The sequence below is a fragment of the Amblyomma americanum genome, chromosome 1 (assembly GCF_052857255.1).
Source record: "Amblyomma americanum isolate KBUSLIRL-KWMA chromosome 1, ASM5285725v1, whole genome shotgun sequence".
NCBI lineage: Eukaryota > Metazoa > Arthropoda > Arachnida > Ixodida > Ixodidae > Amblyomma > Amblyomma americanum.
The window spans coordinates 107,067,635-107,085,564 of NC_135497.1; the positions used below are offsets into that span (position 1 = coordinate 107,067,635).

At 42.6% G+C, this 17,930-nt stretch overlaps 1 long non-coding RNA gene across 11 annotated transcripts in view; it reads left to right on the plus strand.

The window, feature by feature from the left end:
• Nucleotides 1-35: 35 nt before the first annotated feature.
• LOC144113408 (uncharacterized) overlaps nucleotides 36-17,930 on the plus strand; it is a 31,076-nt gene continuing 13,181 nt past the window's right edge. For 7 of the 11 annotated variants that reach the window (XR_013310786.1, XR_013310790.1, XR_013310784.1 and 4 more), the window contains exons 1-5: nucleotides 36-182; nucleotides 1,433-1,636; nucleotides 6,648-6,851; nucleotides 12,572-12,701; nucleotides 16,688-16,788. This is a non-coding gene — a long non-coding RNA (uncharacterized LOC144113408). Of the gene's footprint in view, nucleotides 183-1,432; nucleotides 1,637-6,647; nucleotides 6,852-12,571; nucleotides 12,702-15,037; nucleotides 15,094-16,687; nucleotides 16,789-17,930 lie in introns of all 11 variants that reach the window. The other 4 variants (XR_013310782.1, XR_013310785.1, XR_013310791.1 and 1 more) reach the window with 3 other exon arrangements.

Here is a 17,930-nt window from a genome sequence, read left to right on the forward strand (position 1 = left end):
GACCGCTTTTACTCAAGCACTGCTTCGATCCGATCCAAGCCGATCCTATTTGCGCGGGAATTCGTTTGGTTTAGGTGGGCAACGGTGCATGTGGCTGTGCTGGAGCTGTGCTGCAGTGATGACGGAACCAGAAAAACCAGGTTCACATGAAGTTCTCGTCTCTCGTGTACAAACCTCATAAAGTAAGGCTTTTTTAAGCCATCACCGAAGGGTATCAGTGCTTTGGCTTACCATAACAGTACTGGAAAACTTGAGCGAAACATTGCTTTCTGGACGCCGTACCAAGCGCAGTTTCAATTTTTATAACTGACTGTCTTCTTCCCTGTTATCGACATGCGCGCATGTGCATGCATTTTTGTTTGGATTTCTGCTTAATTTAGCATGCTGTAGTTATGGAAGCTAAGCGATCGCAACGTATGCTCAAGTGCCTACAAAAGTTTTTGGAACACCGAAATCAAAAACCTGCATTTTTTTTCACACCCTAGGCCGCAACCAGGCGATGAGGGGCGTATTGTGTGGGTTGAGCAGGGAAGTCAAAAGTACAAATCGCCCAGTAGTTTAGTTTTGTAGCAATTTTCATGTCCCGATAAGTTGTGGCCACAGTACTGTGTATCCTCCCTTTCGTACACGTCTGCTGCGCTGTTGCTCAGCACGTGTTCGCGTATGCTTGATTTCTGGTAGAAAGTCGTGCTTTGTAGCGACGTTCTGCCGGAATTGCTGTGCACGAGCTGCAGAAAGAAAAATATTGCGCTCGTCAGTCGCGTGAGCGGAGACGAACGTGGTGCGTGCTCAAGAAGCAGCGATTGCCAACCTTCATCAAGCTGCATGCCTTAAAATGAAATTCACAAAAATGGGAATCACATCGGGAAAAGAAATTGGAAGTACAGATCGTCGTTCAAGCTGAAGTAATGCAGGCCAGTGATCACTGGATGGCTATACTACTAGGAGTGGATCAAGAAAATTCTAGAACCACATCTGCTTTCTAAAAAAAACCAAGTAGATACAGATTCAAGATGCTGCAGAAAACTGTTTAGTGTGTGACAATACATTAGAGAAGTTATAGCCGAGTCATTTTGGAGTGACAGTGGGGCAGTCACTCTGAATGTAGATGCAGCTAACAGCATAATGGAAATCAGTTTATATTTGAAAAATCTTGATGAAAGTTGAGAGGTGCTCCACAGTTGAGAAACTGCTCACACTGGTGTTGTGTAACAGCTGGGCAAGTTTGTTTGACCGTAACAAAAGCTACATGGCTTTATGCAAAGTCAGCCATGCTTGGATAAGATTGTATTGAAACATCCCGTGCTGCATGCTGTTAGTAGTGAGTTAAAATTTCATGCATTTTAAAGTTGGCAACTGTGTTCATGCCCTGAATCGCTGGTTCTTGAAGCAGCATGTCCCTCGGCACTTAAAAGTAATCTGATATTTCCAGATTAGATTTCGCTGTTGAGATGTAGAACATGAAGCTCGCACCGTGCATGTGGAAGGGGCAAGGAGCTCTGTTGTCAACACTGTTGCTGCACAAGTCTCACTGAGTCCTTCTGTTACCCATCCAAGTTGTGCTACGGGATTCAAGCAACTCAAAGTAGCTGTCTGGTGCGAAGGAAGTTCGTTTACGACAGGCCTTCATGGTAAGGTGAGAGATGAACATCATCTTTCTTCTCACTGACTTTCTCTTGTTTTGTAATGTAAATTATTTCACATAATTGTTTCTGAAAGTACAACTGTGAGCAGGCTTGCCTAGAGCACTCAAGCTGTATTCTGCACTGAGAACAAAGCATACTCCTCATAAGCAGGGACTGAGGCTCACTGATGCTGCTTACACTCATATGCATCCACTCAGATGTACAGCCACAAGTGCTGCATTCCTCAGGAAGCTACTGCAATACAATTACACTTTATTTGTTCCACAGCATATCGCTCTAGCACTGGGAAAGCTTGCTTGCGACTGTACTGCCGAGAGCAAAAGCGGTGTACACCATGCAAACTTTGACTAAACTGCATCATATCACCACGTCACAGCCACATGTGGAGTTGAGACTGCCAAAAGGTGGACCATTTCTACCTTAGGCATGTTAGTTTCTTCGTTTCAATCTGTCGCTCTCCTGCTTATCAAAACCACCGAAAATATGGCACTGCAATACAGCTTAGTTGAAGCTCGAGTGATATACACCATTTTTGCTCCTGACAGTGCCTTTATGGTAAACATTTCTCATCGGGCAGTGCATTGCAGTCACCAGAAAAGGGCGATTTTGTCACATAACACATCTATGGATCATATCTTATAGCACACTGTTTTGGAACTTTTTTTATTATAGTTCTGAGAAAGAAGAATGATATAGACTAAATGCAATGTTTCATTTAATTGTTTAGGATGTTCAGGCATATACTGAAATAAAGAAAAGTGCATAAGGCTCGTAGCTCTAATAGTGTTGTTCTTAATGGTAATATGGACCTAAAGAGGTCCTTGGAACTTATTTATCTCTGACTAGCATTTCACTTCATTTCATTTATTTAATTTATTTACTCTCAGGGCCAGTTGGTGTTACAGAGAGGAGTGGGTGACTAACAAAAATCCACTAATTAAAATTAAGTGGATTATACACAGCAGACTTGAAGGCGTCGGGTGCAGTGATGGACACGATGGAGGCGGGAGGGTGGTTCCAGCCTGTGCTAGTCTTTGGAACAAATGAATCGGAATGAAGATGAGTCCTGCAGCTTGGAATGCCAACTTTGAAACTGTGGTCTATGCGAGACAAAAAGTATGTGGGGATAAAAAAGTGATTGTTTTAGGTATTCATTGGTGAAATATATTTTCTGAAAAAGACAGAAACAAGAAATACAACGGCGTAAGGAAAGGTTCAATGTGCTCTTCATAAGCGTTACACTGGCAGAACATAATATATTAGAAAGTATAAAATGAGCAGAGTGATTTTGGATGGATTCGAGGGCTTGTATGAGTGATTTGGAGTGTGGATCCCGGACAAAACAGGCATACTCTAGTTTCAGGCAGACAAGAGCCTTATATAGAAGTAGCTTTAGGGACACAGGAGCGAGGAAAAAATTACGCTAAGAAAACCAAGTGTTCGGTTAGCATTATTATTAATATGTTCAGTGTACGTTTTCTATGATAGCTTGGCGGTAATATATACGCCAAGATACGTATAATTGAAGACGGAGTTAAAGGAGAGTTATTTAGGAAATACATGCATGAAGGCTGGTTAAGCGAATGCATTATTCTCATTGCTTTGCTCTTACCAAAGTTTAGTTTCATTGACCAGGTGTAGCACCAAGCAGAGATGTTATGAAGATCAGATTGAAGTGTGACTGCTTCAGAAAGGTTAGATATTTGCTATGTAATACACAGTCATCAGCGTAAAGTTAATTTGTGACTCAACGGAATCAGAGGTCATTAATATAGATTAAGAAAAGCAGAGGACCTAGTATGGAGCCTTGAGGAGCCCCAGATGTTACAGGACATACAGGTGAGTCGCAGTCATTAATTGTAACGTACTGAGTGCAGTGCTGCAAACCATTTCATAAGGTTAGTATCAAGATTTAGTTTGCTAAGCTTGAAAAGTAGTAGTTGATGTGACACAGTATCAAATGCCTCTGCAAATTCGATAAAAATTCAATCCACAAATGATTAAGAATCCAGAATGGAAACAAATTGTTGGTAAAAGCAAGCAGTCGAGTTTCACAGGAGTGGTGTTTGCGAAAACAGTGCTGATTAGGTGCAAAGAAACAGTTAGATTCAAGATGAGACATTAGGCGTGAATATATTGTGGGTTCAAGCAGCTTGCATGGAATCGACTTTAATGAGATCACTGAACACATAGCACATGTAGTTTAGGCAACTCGTGATCAGCTCATTTAATCCACTGCAGGATAAAGGCCTTCCCCAATAATCTCTAGCTACCTCGCTTGTGCCAGCTATGGCCACCTTACTTCCGTTAATTTCATGATCGCATCTCTCCGCCTTATCCTGTACCACATATGACAGTGTTTTTCTTCCTTAGTATCTGTTCTGCTACATTAATAGGCCATCGATTATATTTTCAGCACGCAACATATCCTCCCAAGTTCATGTCCTCATTTTAAATCTGGCTTGAGTGTAAATTTCACATTTTTTCTTATATAGTTCCTGGAGAGTCAGGTATAACATGAAGCAACAAGTCAAGTGACATTTCATTTTTCTGCGCAGATAGCTGTTATTCAGTATGCTATGATAGTTTTATGACAATCCACAAAAACGATACTAATTGAATCTGTAACAAGTTCTGATGCAAATAGTTGCATAAACCCTGCTGTGCATTGACAAATTAACGTTAAATAAAACTGCCGATTACAGATAGCCATAACCTCAGTAGTCACTGCCTCTAATGACATCACTTTTTCTTTTCGTTGAAGACATCAGCTGTGCCTCTACACGAATTTTACTCTACATTCCTACCTGCCATAACAGCTCGGTTGCTTTGATGTTCAGCTGCTGAGCCTAAAGCTGCGGGGTCAAATCCCAGCTGCAGTAGCCATATTTCGATGGAGGAAAAATGCAAAAATATTCGTATGCTGTGTGATGTTAGTGCACGATAAAGAACCCCAGCTGGTCTGAACTAATCTGGAGGTCTTCACTGCAGTGTCCTTATAGCCCATATATAGCTTTAAACCCTAAATACCATACCATTGTATGTTCCTCATGACAGCAGCTTAATGTAAGTATATAAGCTCTTATCATGACCATGGCATTTAATGCCATTAAATTTAGACATTTTGCACTGCCTTGAAAATAATGCTATAACTACCATAACACCTTGTGCAGTTTTCAGGTTTAGCCCATGTGGCACAGATGCAGAGTGGCGTTGAGAAGTGTTGGAGCATCATCTATACCACCCACCTTGTGACTTGGCTTTATGGTGTGCTCTTCTTCACTTGAGATGCACTCTCACAGACAGGCCTTGAGTGCAACTGTATTTATTTATCCACAGCACATTTCTGGCATCACAGCAGTGAGGGGAGAAGGGCTAAAAAGTACAGCATAAGTCCATGACCAACGTACAAGCCAAAAATACAAGATATTACAAATTTGTTCCAAAACTTTCATCAATGGGATATAGGAAATTAAACTCTTTCTCAGTTGTGAACTGAAACTAACTCTGTATGTCAGTGGATGTTGCTGTTGATCGTTTACTGCCTTAGCAATCGCCTTAATGTTAGCTTTGCTCAGTTGCCATGAATAATTTCGGTTCTGTTTTTCAGTTAGTTTGTGTTGCCAGCAAATATGTAGACTCATTGTTGGGTTTTTTGTTGGCTTTTTTTTTTTTTTGCTACAGTGTTTCTTAGTTATTCTTTTACAGCTTCCCTCCAACTGCTCACGAAAATGCCTTCACATTATTCATGTGCTTTGTGTCAATCTTAACAAAGAATGCAGTCTTTGTGTACACATTTTCTATTGAACTACCTGAAAGTGTTTCTTATTTTTTGTAAAGCTGAATATTTCATGTTAACCTTTTTTCATCATTTTTATTAGTGTTATTATCATTTAGTGGTCTCGTCTATGCTGCTTTGTAAGGGTTGCCTGGGCCTCGTCAAGCTGTTTGATTACAGCTTTTAGCTCGGGTGACCCACCAGCCTTTCTGGTAAATAAAGATCAGTTCAGTTCAGTTCAGTATGGCGTTGAACCCATAGCAGAGCTCCTGCCTTATTCGTTTGATGGTATGGTAACCATTGTGCAGGTTTCATGGCTTGTATGAGAAGAAATGTTGCATTGAACTACTGCTGGACGCCATCAGTTTGTTCCCTATGAAATTTGTTGGCAGTGTGTTTTTATGGCAGTCTCATAGCAACAAAAAGTGCAATCAAGACTTCTGCACTGAGGGTTTCTTTGCATGGAGTACTTCTTGGCAGCATCTCGCTGAATTGACCCCACTGCTTCCATTGTTTTTTGGCCCATACAGCGCACAATATCTTAATATTCCATCTACTGCACCACTCCCAATCAGTCTTAGTCATGCCTCTCTGTCCTTTTCTTAAATGGCACCTCTTGTTTTGTGAACCTCATTGCACTTGAGTGTGCTCATTATCATATGGCATCCTCTTTACCTGCTGCACTTACTTGACTGCATATTCATGTTGCAAGTGTTCAGGGACATATTTGGTACAGAAAATGCACCAGCACTTGAAAAGTCATTTTACTAATTGTAGTTCATTTATTGGCACTCATTATTGCATTATTTCAGTTCTAGGGTTGATCAGGTCTCTGCTTTTAAGGCTTAGATCTATTACCAAGTCGAATTTTTATTACTGCCTTGTGTGCAATTATTACTGTCACACTTCCAATGTAACGGAAGCAGCATATAAGTGTGTAGTCTGAGCTGCAAGCTGACAGGGAGTTTCAATGCAATATTGAAAGGAGGAAAGGAGGAAACCTCCGCTGTATGGCCATGCCTCTGGTCTGTGAGCATGCTCTGACTTTGCGCTCAGAGAAATAATCGGCTTGCTACCCTACACGGGGGGGGGTCAGCGTGGCTTGGTGTAGGTTTCACCAACCATTACTCGTTCTTAATCGGTATGGCTGATAGCCCTGCAAGTGCCATCTGCGGGTATGATGAGACTATATCCCACATTCTTTGTGACTGCCCTGCCTATAGTGCCGAAAGGCAGTCGCTCTGCCGTGCGCTGGAGCGTCTAGATCCACGCCCACTGACAGAAATGATTCTCGGCCCCTGGCCGCAGTGATCATCGGCAGTGAAGGCCTCCAAAGCACTGCTCCGCTTCTTACGAACTTCTGGCCTGCACGATAGGAAAACAAGGAATGACATGAAGAAAGTGTGAAGGTGGTGGTAATAAGCACAGTGAGTACAACTATTATATATAAAATTATTTTGCATGCACTTGTGTCTTGTATACAGTTTCCCGTCAGGTCAATCATTTCATGTCCGTATTGTCATGTAGTGGTGACCGCAGTCTGGCAGTGAGGAAACGGTGAAAAGGACCGAGTGCCAGTGGCTTTGAGCATGAACAAACAAACAGTACAAAGATCTGTGGCAGTATCCTTACATGGCAGTACCAAAGCCTGCATGTCAGGCCACTGTCGCGTGAAAATGTTGAAACTGCCATCGTATGCCTAGCATTCTCAGCTTCATTCCAGTCTTTTGGAATCTTCCAGTGGGAATTTAGGTTGCTGTCTAAGAAGCAAAGTGGACTCTGTTTAATGTGTGGCACTCAGCCTTGTTGTCTGACTGGATGCAGGAAAAAGGGGCAGCATCTCTGAAGGTCTCCCTTCATGACTGTTTGGTTTTCTGGTGTAAGCTCTTGCACGTAGCACAGAGCAACTGTTGCCTCACGTCTCATAAGGCTTGATGAAGTTTCTTGGTATCTTGGCATTGCTGAGAAAATCAGAAGTAAAATTCTCGATATTATTGCTCATTCATGGCCCCCATACCCAGGGAAGGTTGCGTCATTTTTATGACGAGCATTTTCCAGAGTGCTCCGGCGAATCGGAAGTACCACATCCGAGCGCGAATTCTAATGAGAGTTTGCAGTTCTGAACTTGCTGTGTACAACGGCTGCACTTAGGTTGAGTGCACAGAATGGGAAGTGGAAAACTTGGCATTTGTGTTTGTGCCTCATCTTTCTTACCATCATCTGGTTTGTGGTTTTCTAATTTTGAGACTTCACATTCTTGGCTATGCTCACCATGCTGCTTTCCTAATCTTTCCTCGTATTTCAATGGTAAAGCAATGAACCAATCATGGGCGGCAAAGAATTCACGTCACTGAGTGCAGTTGCAGGAATCTGCGAGGATTGTCGCCATGTGTACTTCACTTTTATGCAATTTTCTGGCTTATCAAAAGCTCCGTTTTCGGTAAAAATGACTTATTCGCTGTCATGTGGCGCTAACCTGTCTGTCCACATTGACTAAGTATTTTCCTTTAGTGTCCCTTTAAAACTGGTTAGCTGGTGCGATGCACAAAACCAGCCATCATTTTCTTTACTTTGTGGTTAGCTCATAAGGTGCCACCTAGCTAACCTTGGCATCACAGGCACAGCACAGCACAAATCAACCATGGGAGGCTACACTCGTAAGAACGAAGTAAGGGATGTATGCCACAAGAAATGGCATTTGTTGCTTTTGAGAACCATGTGCCTGCTAGCAAACGACAAGAAGATTCCTACAGGGACTATGATTTCAAGTGATTACTTAGAGATATGAGCTTGTTCATCCAAAGAAGGCCAGGAAGGCCATGTTTATGCCTGCCTAGTTCCTGAAGGCATTGAGGAGATAAAGCTGCGAATGAGAATAGTTGGCTTTTCATGCTTGGCTTCCTTAGTGCACTACTCTGGTTGCGAGGCAAAAGGGGATGAAAAAACCATGCAGACAGACAGAGCGCAAACTAGCAACTGATTTTTGTTCCGTGGAAATTTTTATATGAGCCGTTAAAACAAAACACGTGAAGAAAATGGAACAGCATGATAAAAACCAAGGAATGAAATGATGGCATTGGGGTGTTTGAATCTGCTTCCTGTTGTCTCTAGTCATTGAGGATGTGCAGAGGGTTCAGTTTTGTCACTTTCTTAACAGCATACTGAAGCAAATTATGAAAATTTGAAGAAAATGCTGGAAATGAACTCTCAATGCGCGATTATGCCAAGATGTAGCTGTCATTTTTTCAAATTTTGCAGTGGATGGTTTCATCAAATGCAAAATGAAGAGTGTGACGTCATAACACCCTTATCGGACAGGTATCTGGCTACAGTACCTGAAGCACGTCATTGCATAGCTGTGTAACATGAAACCTGGTTCTGAATGAAATGAAAGTGGTTTTTAAGGAAAGGAAATGGCACAGTAATTGTCTCACATCTCGAGGAACACCCGAACCCACACTGTAAGGGAAGGGAGGAAGGTGGGAATGAAAGAAGAAAGAGAGAAAGAGGTGCCTCCACTCCGGAAACGCACTGACATCGCACAGCACACAGGCGCCTTTGTATTTTGCCTCCATAGCCGAGCGCCTTAACCACTGAGCCAAAGCGGTGACCACAAAATTTGTTACGCAAGCGGGGATTATGTCTCTAACAATCAAGTATTTTTGCATTAATGGGATTAAAATAAAATAAGGGCCCAGGCCTACGAGCGATCAGCGGCGATGAGCAAGCAAAGGCAGTGGAAGTACCTGTCAGGCAATGTTGGGATTAGCAACATCTTAAGCTTTTCTCTCACATGCTTTACTCATATGTGCCGAAACTTCAGAAATTTTAACAAATTAAGATATGTTTTGATATGAAGACTTTAGTTCACTTCAGAATCATCTTTTTATTGTTGGAAATATTTTTCTCAGCACCGATTTTTGTGCCATCATACAATGTAGGATAATATAGGCAAATTCGCTACCTGTTACATGTGGTAAAGCTTCAAATCTATGAGAAAAGGAACGCGAACACAAGACAATGGGCAAAGACAGAACACACACCACAAGCGCTAACTTCCAACTGAAGAGAGCGCACAAGACCGTGGCGACCGAGACCTGGGCCTATCGACGAGCGCATGCGCCAAAGCTGGGAAGCCACAGAAATCAATATAAAAAGATAAAGATGAGAGGATAAAGGCTATTACAACCTTAGGGATGCCAATTCTCATTTCGATAAGAATATAGAGGGCTCCCTAAAACATAGATCACGCAAAGTAGCTATCTGTGTAGCTTCAACGATTTCTCGAGTCAGTTTATCTCTGCTTCTGGCAACGACGGAGCATTTATCGAGAATGGGCACACACCCGCACTCCTTGCAATGCAAAGCCAGATTACTGCCTGTTAACGACTTCATGTTGTTGTTGTGTTCACAAAGCCTTTCGTTGAGGCACCTACCAGACTGTCCCACATACTGCTTCCCACAGGACAGCGGGATGCTGTACACGATGCCCTCTGTGCATTTAACAAATCTTTTCTGGTGGCGGGTGTTACATTGCGGATTTTGGGGATGTTGTTCGGCGGACAGGGTTCTTTTGCATACGGCACTTAGTTTATCCGGGGCTGAAAAAGTTATCCGGGGCTGTTTGCGCTCCTTTTCTCATGGATCGATACCGAGTCGCCCAACTTTCTACCCTTTTCAAAGCCTCAAATATTTGACAAATATTTAAAATCACATTTGTCATCATGCGCAGTGGGTTTCTTATGCAAATTTGCAAATATTATTATTTTTTTTTTTGCAGAATCACAATGTAGTCAATGGGGTCGAATCTGAAAAATGGTATCCAGAGAAGACTGGCAGATCTTTCTGAATGCACGCAACACACAAAACTGAACGCACACAAAACAACCTTTGCACATAAAAGTTTAGAGCATCTTTGAACCTACACTAGCCAATGCAAGCAAAGTGTCCTGCTTGTAGGACGCTTGGCATATATGAGTTAAACTACAATGGCGGCGACAGTTATAATAATGCTACGTTGGGTGCTATGCACACTGTTTCACATGCGGAATTGAGACAAAAAGGCAGCTGTTACGGCGCTACCAAAGCATCATTAGATTGGTCATCGCTTTGTGTTGTCCGACGCAATTTGAAGTTTAGTCTAGCGAGCGTTTACCGTCTTATACCACATGAAGCACCAAGAAACTGCAGCTTCTTGACAGCTATCAAATGCAAACACAAACACAGATGCACCAGTAATCATTCACCGCGCTCTACTAGGGAGAGCTAAGCACTGCCTAGGGCTAAGCGAATGCGAATACAAGGAACTCAAGGATGCATTAAATTAAACATTGCAGTAAGCAAAGTACTACGCTTTCCAACGCTAATAGTGCATCAGTCTGGATATGAGTATCGAACCTCGCATTCTGGCAGTGCTCTTATTGTTTCAGCTTAGCAGCCTTACTGTGCACCATTTATAGGACTTGGATAAGGAGAAGAAATTTGTGCCACAGTGGTGGCCAAGTGGTTTTAGCATCTGCCTCGCATGCAGGAGGTGTGGGGTTCGATATTCCAGTGCCGATGGGCACCCACCAGTGATACAATGGGTGCAATACAAGTTTTGTCCAGGACTGGTGCTCAGCTTCTCTTGGTGAAATGCTTGGAAAATGGGTCTTTGTTGTGTAACGAAAAATACCTTGTGCCATGGCGTTTTTTGGCTATAGCTGCCCATGAACCATTAAAATTCAACATCATCTCAAGAAGCTTCCAATGCTGTTGCGAACCGGGATCTAACCGCCGGCAATGCAAAAAATTGCATTTATTATAAATAGGCATTTATTTACGCTTACGTTATAGTCACCCGAGCACACTACTCTTTCTTAGTGCTGCCTGAGTTAGAAAACAGCACTAACCTCTCTTCTGCTCCTCATCTGAAAGGCCTAGCTAGTCCTGACTCCTTTCTGGTTTGTGTTTTTTGAGAAGACAAATAGAACAGCGTCAAGCTTTCAGCATTGTCTTTCAAACGTCATGCCAAGCATTCTCAATACAGCTGGACTAGTTTCCAAATCCATGTGCAGAGAAAGCTCTGGTAAAGGTTACCAGTCAAAGGCATCCAGTTTAGGCATGATGGCTGTACAGCATGATTTCATAGTCTTCGGAGCTTCTCATCTCTCAGAAACGTATGCAAAGGTGTGCCTCGAGCAACAATATGGTTGTGATGGTCATGAGGGCAGCACTGCTTTGTCATTTTGTTGCACTGCACTGAAAGCTTCATTACAAATTTACATCAAGGGAAAGTGAAGAGCTGGACAAAGTGTGTCAGAGAAAGCTACACCAAGTTGACTATGTGTGCATAGTGCCTGCATCTCAGGATTAGCGGGGGTGTTATGACGTAGCATCTCAGGTTGCTTGGTTGGTTGATTGGCCTCAAACAATGCTGGCACATATCCACTGCAGGGGAGTCGCCAAGACACAGGCGGTTACTTGCTGGATACACGAATGTTTTGGCAAGAAAAGGAATAGGAATAGTGTGTAGGCTGATAAATTGGAAGACGCAAGGACAGGGGTCCTGTTAACTTGGAGATCGAAGACGAGACAATGGCTTAATGTGCATAATGGTATACAATGCCTGTTATGTTTCAGTTTCGTACTGACTGAGAGCGGGAAAAATCTCAGCTTCCAGAGGTGGCCGCCAGTTGCGGCAGTGTGGTACAAAATGGCAGAAAAAAAAAGTTTTTTCAGCTTTTTTTTGGCAATAGCTTGTTGCATTCATCATTTTTAGCATTTAAACTTTCTTTTGTATTAAGAACTCCAGCTACAAAACTCCAGCACAATGGTAGTGTGTGGAAATAGCTTGTTTCAGGTCTGTGTCATAAAATGAGCAAACAATGGCGTTTAAATCTGATTTCTCCCCTTTGTATAAAATGATGCATAAAACAGGCCGTCAGCCGCTCTCTCCCACTTTATTTCCCTCTCCACCTGTGTTCAAATCACTAGAGGATCCCCTTCAATGGACCCATACTTTTAGCACTGACTGAGGCCTACGAAGCAACATGCATTGAATGCACCATATTTGGAACAATCTGTCATGAAGTGCCTAGGATGGTTTAGGAATTCCAGATTTGATTGTGCCACCCACTAATATGACATTGTGGCCATCCGTTCACAGGAGAAAGACGGAAATACACTCACACTCAAGAAGCTTCGCCCCTTTATGGAGAAACTGGGCCTTGCCCAGCAATTGCTGTTCAGCCCAGTTGGAAGCTACCTGGTGGCTTTGGGGCACCACAGAGCAATCTGTATGTACTGCATGTAACCATTATTCCTGCACATATTCAAACTGAACCAGGCAAGCACAAACATGGGATACAGGGTTTATGATGCTTCGGTTTCCTGACCAGAATTTTTATGTGGTCATTAATAGTTGCTAATGAATGTTTTAATTTTAACACGAATGAGTGGAGAATTTAGAGTATCATACAGTGCAGTTTCCAAAAAGACCTCATTATCCGGCTGCTTTTCTTGCGCACAGCAAAAAGTTCCTTGTGCATCAGAAGAGCATGAGATTACAGCTTCCCACAAGCTAATAGTAGAAGATTATTGTGCCGTTGCCATTATTCTGTGTATGCACCCGCATCCAGCCCCAACTCCACCTACTTATTCATACTGCAGCACTGCACATATGCAGTGTGCATCCTGGCAGTGGTGATAACAGTAGTGGTGCAGCATTAGCATCATACCGAAGTATTCTAGTGACTGCTTCAGTATTCAACTTGTTGTATCATTGTGCGACCATTAGTGTACCTGTAAGCACAGAGTGTTTTCAATCAAAAGCTCTTGTTTGGGACTGCTTGCATTTTCAGGACTTTTGGTGTTGTTTTAAAAATTTACCGACAAAACCTGATGAAAAAATTACACCTAGTTTTTCATTGAAGGTGCACACAGCTGTCATCCATTTATATTCAATGAGTGAACAGTGTACTGTTTGATATTGACTTTCAGCTTTCGTTTTACTTCCCCCTCCTTCCTTCCTGTTTCCTTTGGTTTATTTTTTTTCTAGGGTAAGGGAAATGGCCATTGGTAATCGTGCAGCACCATGTAAAAATTGTGACCATGCACCATGTCTTTTTTAACTTAGTTTTTCATTGAGCTGTTTTGACCTTCACCATTGAAAGTCCAATGCTCAAGGCCTAATCACTTCATGTTAAATAGAACAGCAAATGTGTCATGTATAATAGCGGCAGCACATATGGTTTGTTGCTGATGACGGATTTTAATGGTGCAAGGGCAGCTTGGCCAAAGAGTGCCATGGCACAGTGCAGCTTTTTGTACTCAAGGTGGGGTCAGAGACCAATTTTCTAAGCATTTCACCAGCCAAGGGTAAGCTTGTACCCACTGTATCACCGGTGGGTACCCGGTGGCACAGGGGATCGAACCCTGCACATCCCGCATACAAGGAGATGCTCAAACCACTAGGCCACTGCTGCGCTGCATATGGTTTGTTAATCACATGGTCGTAGGTTTGCTTCCTTGCATGATGCATCATAGAAGATTTGGTTACTTTTATTGCGAAACCTGTTCTAGGTATGGTTGTTTGATAGCCAGGATTTCTGCGTATGCAGCAAGCAAGCAACCTGCTTGATGCAAAGATGCAGCAGATAACACATTTGTTTTGAACCATAGTGTGTGGCTGCCATGGGAAGTTAAGTAACCTTGTCTTCAAGCTTTATTTGTGGCTTTCGCTTTAGTTTTTGTTGATGCATGCTGCTTGAGGTTCACTTATTGTACCATACTGAAGTGTACTTTTGTTACTACTGTTACCTTTTTTTTTTTAATTTCCCTTATGTTGTTAGCTGCTAACCTTATGGAGGCTCTGCTGCATGCTTCCATTCCTGAAGTGACAACATAGAGAGAGTGTGTATTCGTCCTGGAAAAATCATAGCGTGTTATCTGAGAAAAATAATGTTTGTTTAATTAACTCAAGCCCGGTTTAATCATACTCAACGTGAAATGTGCCAGACGGGAAAAACCAGTGTTTCCTGGTCCTCCACAGCCACTGAGGTGATTTAGGCCCCTGGGGAGGGTGAGATAGGGTTTGTATGCGAGGGCTGGTCATTGCCCTGGGGTACTCCCAAAATGTGTGGACATTTGTAGCTTGAGAGCACTGGCACTGAGGGCAGGAAAGATCGTCCACAATTGCTTTCAGCACTAGAGGGAATTGGGATGGTAGGATCTGCATCTGGGTGCTCAGCAGAATGCAAACATATCTTCTCTGTGAAGGTTGTAAAAAAGAAGAGGGGGTGTTATGAGCTAACATGATAGCCCTTGCCGAGACACGTACCGGCTCGGTGGCCGCCATCAACGGCTACACTCCAAAGAACACACACTGCGTTCCACTGTTCAAATAACACATGCACTCCTCGTGCCATGCCCTTTTTATTCTCGCACGGTCGTGGCGCTGCCTTTTGGTGGCGCCACGTGAACGACTGAATGAAAGCGAAATAGAAATGAAAACATTATTGTAACAGGGAGGTGTGTGGGGGGGGGGGATCTTGGCAGGACCGAGACCTTATTACCTCCCGTGTGGTAGGCATCAATTTTCCTTTTACTGTGGTGTGTCTGTTTTTACACTTAGAGCAATGGGATTCCCATTGCCAGGGCATGGTAGGAGCCTGGAACACGGCTTCTCAGGTGAGCAGGTCCACCTGCTTATACCCAGTTTCATACATCAAGTGCAACACTGTCTAAGCTAGCGCTCTTGTTTGCGCTGCCTGCATCCTCAACAAAAAAGTAGAGCGCTCCTTGTGGTGAGCGAAACATAGTAAATGCTTTACCTGCAGGCTTACTATATATGACACATTTGTCATCAGCTTCATTAAATCAACTCTTATTGCTGATGACACACTGTCGCTTTCTTGTGCCTTAGACCACTCGGTCAGAGAACAAGCCCAGAGTAACACATCTCCCTTTATTTTTCCGTCTGGAATACTTCAGTACCTTTCACAGCATTGCACCTGATGTATGAAACGGAGTACCTTCTATGTCATTGTGTCTAAGAACCCATGTTACATGAAAGGTGCAGTGTGGTATGCACTGTAGGGTGTGAAAAAGTTTTTCTCTAATTTCGGAGAGAATCAGGTTTCTGGAGATGCCCCTAAGTGCCTGTTGTAAGTCAGTAGGATTCTGTACACGGCTGTCTGTGCTGTAGGAATCACCCCGTGAAACTAGGTTCAAAGTTAGAGCAGTGACTCGACTCTCTAGTGTGTTCCCAAGAGGTGCCTTGTCTAACATTTCGGTGTATATAGGTGTGGAGCGGCCTCTCTCATGGTTGATGTGCACCATAGCTATGCCTCTTTTGTTGCCATTGATGCTGTTGTCTGTGGCAAGTTGTAGGAGGATGTCATTTTCTTTTTGTAGACATCTCTAGTATAATCTGACTTCAGCTTATCACCTCTCAATCACCGATTCTTGGCTCTTGTGTTCTGGGAGAGGTTCCAACCTCAAGTTATCTGGCCATAGGGGAGTTTCTTTTGGTGCTCTTGGGTGGTCTGCTACAAGCATTTCGTACTTTCTGCTTCACCTAGCGTAAATTTCACACAAGTCATGCATATTAGTTTCACACGAGCTCCTTTAGTGCTTTCATTGTAAGGTGTAATTGGGGTTCCCTGCCTTACATTTTCACATTAGTAGTTCCTTTAATGTGAAAAGAACTTGTTGCTTGGGTAGTTTGTTCACTGTTTCTGTGATTTGTAAAGCATCTCGTAGAAAAAGAACTAATGCCACAGACTGGGCAGGATAGCAGAAGTCTTATCCATATGCTTCTTTTGCCTTGCTTTGTGCAGTGCTTTACAAATCAAAGTTTCTTTCAAATTGTATGTGATGCGCAAACTTGGCTACAATTACTTGGCACAGCTGTAATAAATACAAAAGTGGTGAACAGTCTTCGTGACTGTTCCTGTACACAGGCTACCAGTCTTGCAAATTACTCTTTGGATGTGTTTGACCGAAGTGTCTTCTGTGATTTGCACACATTTGTTTTGCGAATTAAGCCTTTGCTCATGGCACAATCTTGCAATCCACCACTGGTGCCTTAAAATCTTCATTTCGGCTCTGGCAGTTTGTGTTATCTTGTCATAAAAAGCACAAAAATTTACTGTTCCATCAGATTGTTGTTGTTTGAAAGTTATATTTTGGAAAGGAAATGCTGGAAGTGGCATTGTATGCACACAATTTTGGACACTGCAAATGATGTTAACAAACCCTAAATTCACATTTTTGTTTGCAGGTAGCACAGCGCATGGTTACATGACATGTGCATCTCATGAAGGGCACCTTATTGTCGCAGACAGTTAGAGCAATGTGGCTTATGACCTGAAGTCATCTGAGGTGTGTGAGAAATTTGTACTAGTCTAAATTTTTAATGATAGAATTTTGGTGCATTCAAGGTTATAACCTTCTTCTAAAAATTACCTTTGGGAGCTCATAAGTGGCGATATTTTGAGCAGTTGTTTAGTAAAATCTGTTAGGTATATAAACACAGTAACCTGGGAAGGGGCATTGAAAAAAAAAAAAAAAGATTTTTGCATGCCTTTGTACTTTCAAGCTAGCCACATTTGCATGATCGATATACTGGCACTTAAATGAGCAGCTGTTTGGCTTTCTTTCCCAGAGCTTTGTGCATGTACAGCCAAAGTGTCATTGGTGGGCCTGTTATTTGTGCATTTTTTTTCTGTTGGGCTCTCCTGACTACACACTTAAAAATGTCATTTCATTTGTGCATCCTTGCCACCATGTTGACCCTTCATATTATTTGCAAGGTACCGAAAACTCGGTGGCTGCCAACAGCCGTGAGGTTCGACTCAATATCACATCAGCTATTGGTCATTTAGAGCAACAGCCAAATTTGGAGGCGTTTTCTCTTTCAATGTGACCACAATATTTTTTACTTCCTTAAATTGAATTCACCAGTAAGACGAATTTTTCTCTTCATATAGTGATAGTATGTGAGGTTTAATGTCCCAAAGCTGGACACGGGGCTATGAGCGATGCTGTAGTGGATGGCTTCGGATTAATCACGACCGCCTGCGGTCCTTCGGTCCTTTAACATGCACAGAAATCTCACAGTATGCGGGCATTTTTGCATTTTGTCTCCATCGAAATGCAGCCATTGCAGCTTGGATTCGATCCCAGCTGCATATTTTCTGGTCCCTTCAAGTCCATCTCAAAGGGAGTCTACTGTGCTTCACTTGTTTGTGGTAGTAGTGCAATCCTCAAGTCCTGATATATTCTGTATTTTTCCTTGTCTTTTATATTATATTTTAAATATTCGCTCTTTGGTTAGGCTGTTGGCCATCCATGTTGATGCTTAAGCTTTCTCAGGCATGTATAGTTTTCATGTACTGGGTGTCCCACCTAAATTTAACCTGGGTTTTAAAAAAGACAGAGTGTCCTAACCGAGTGAAACCAGCTTCATTACTAATTTGCTAACTTTTAAAATATCAGCTTCAGGAATGATGTATCAATTCAGA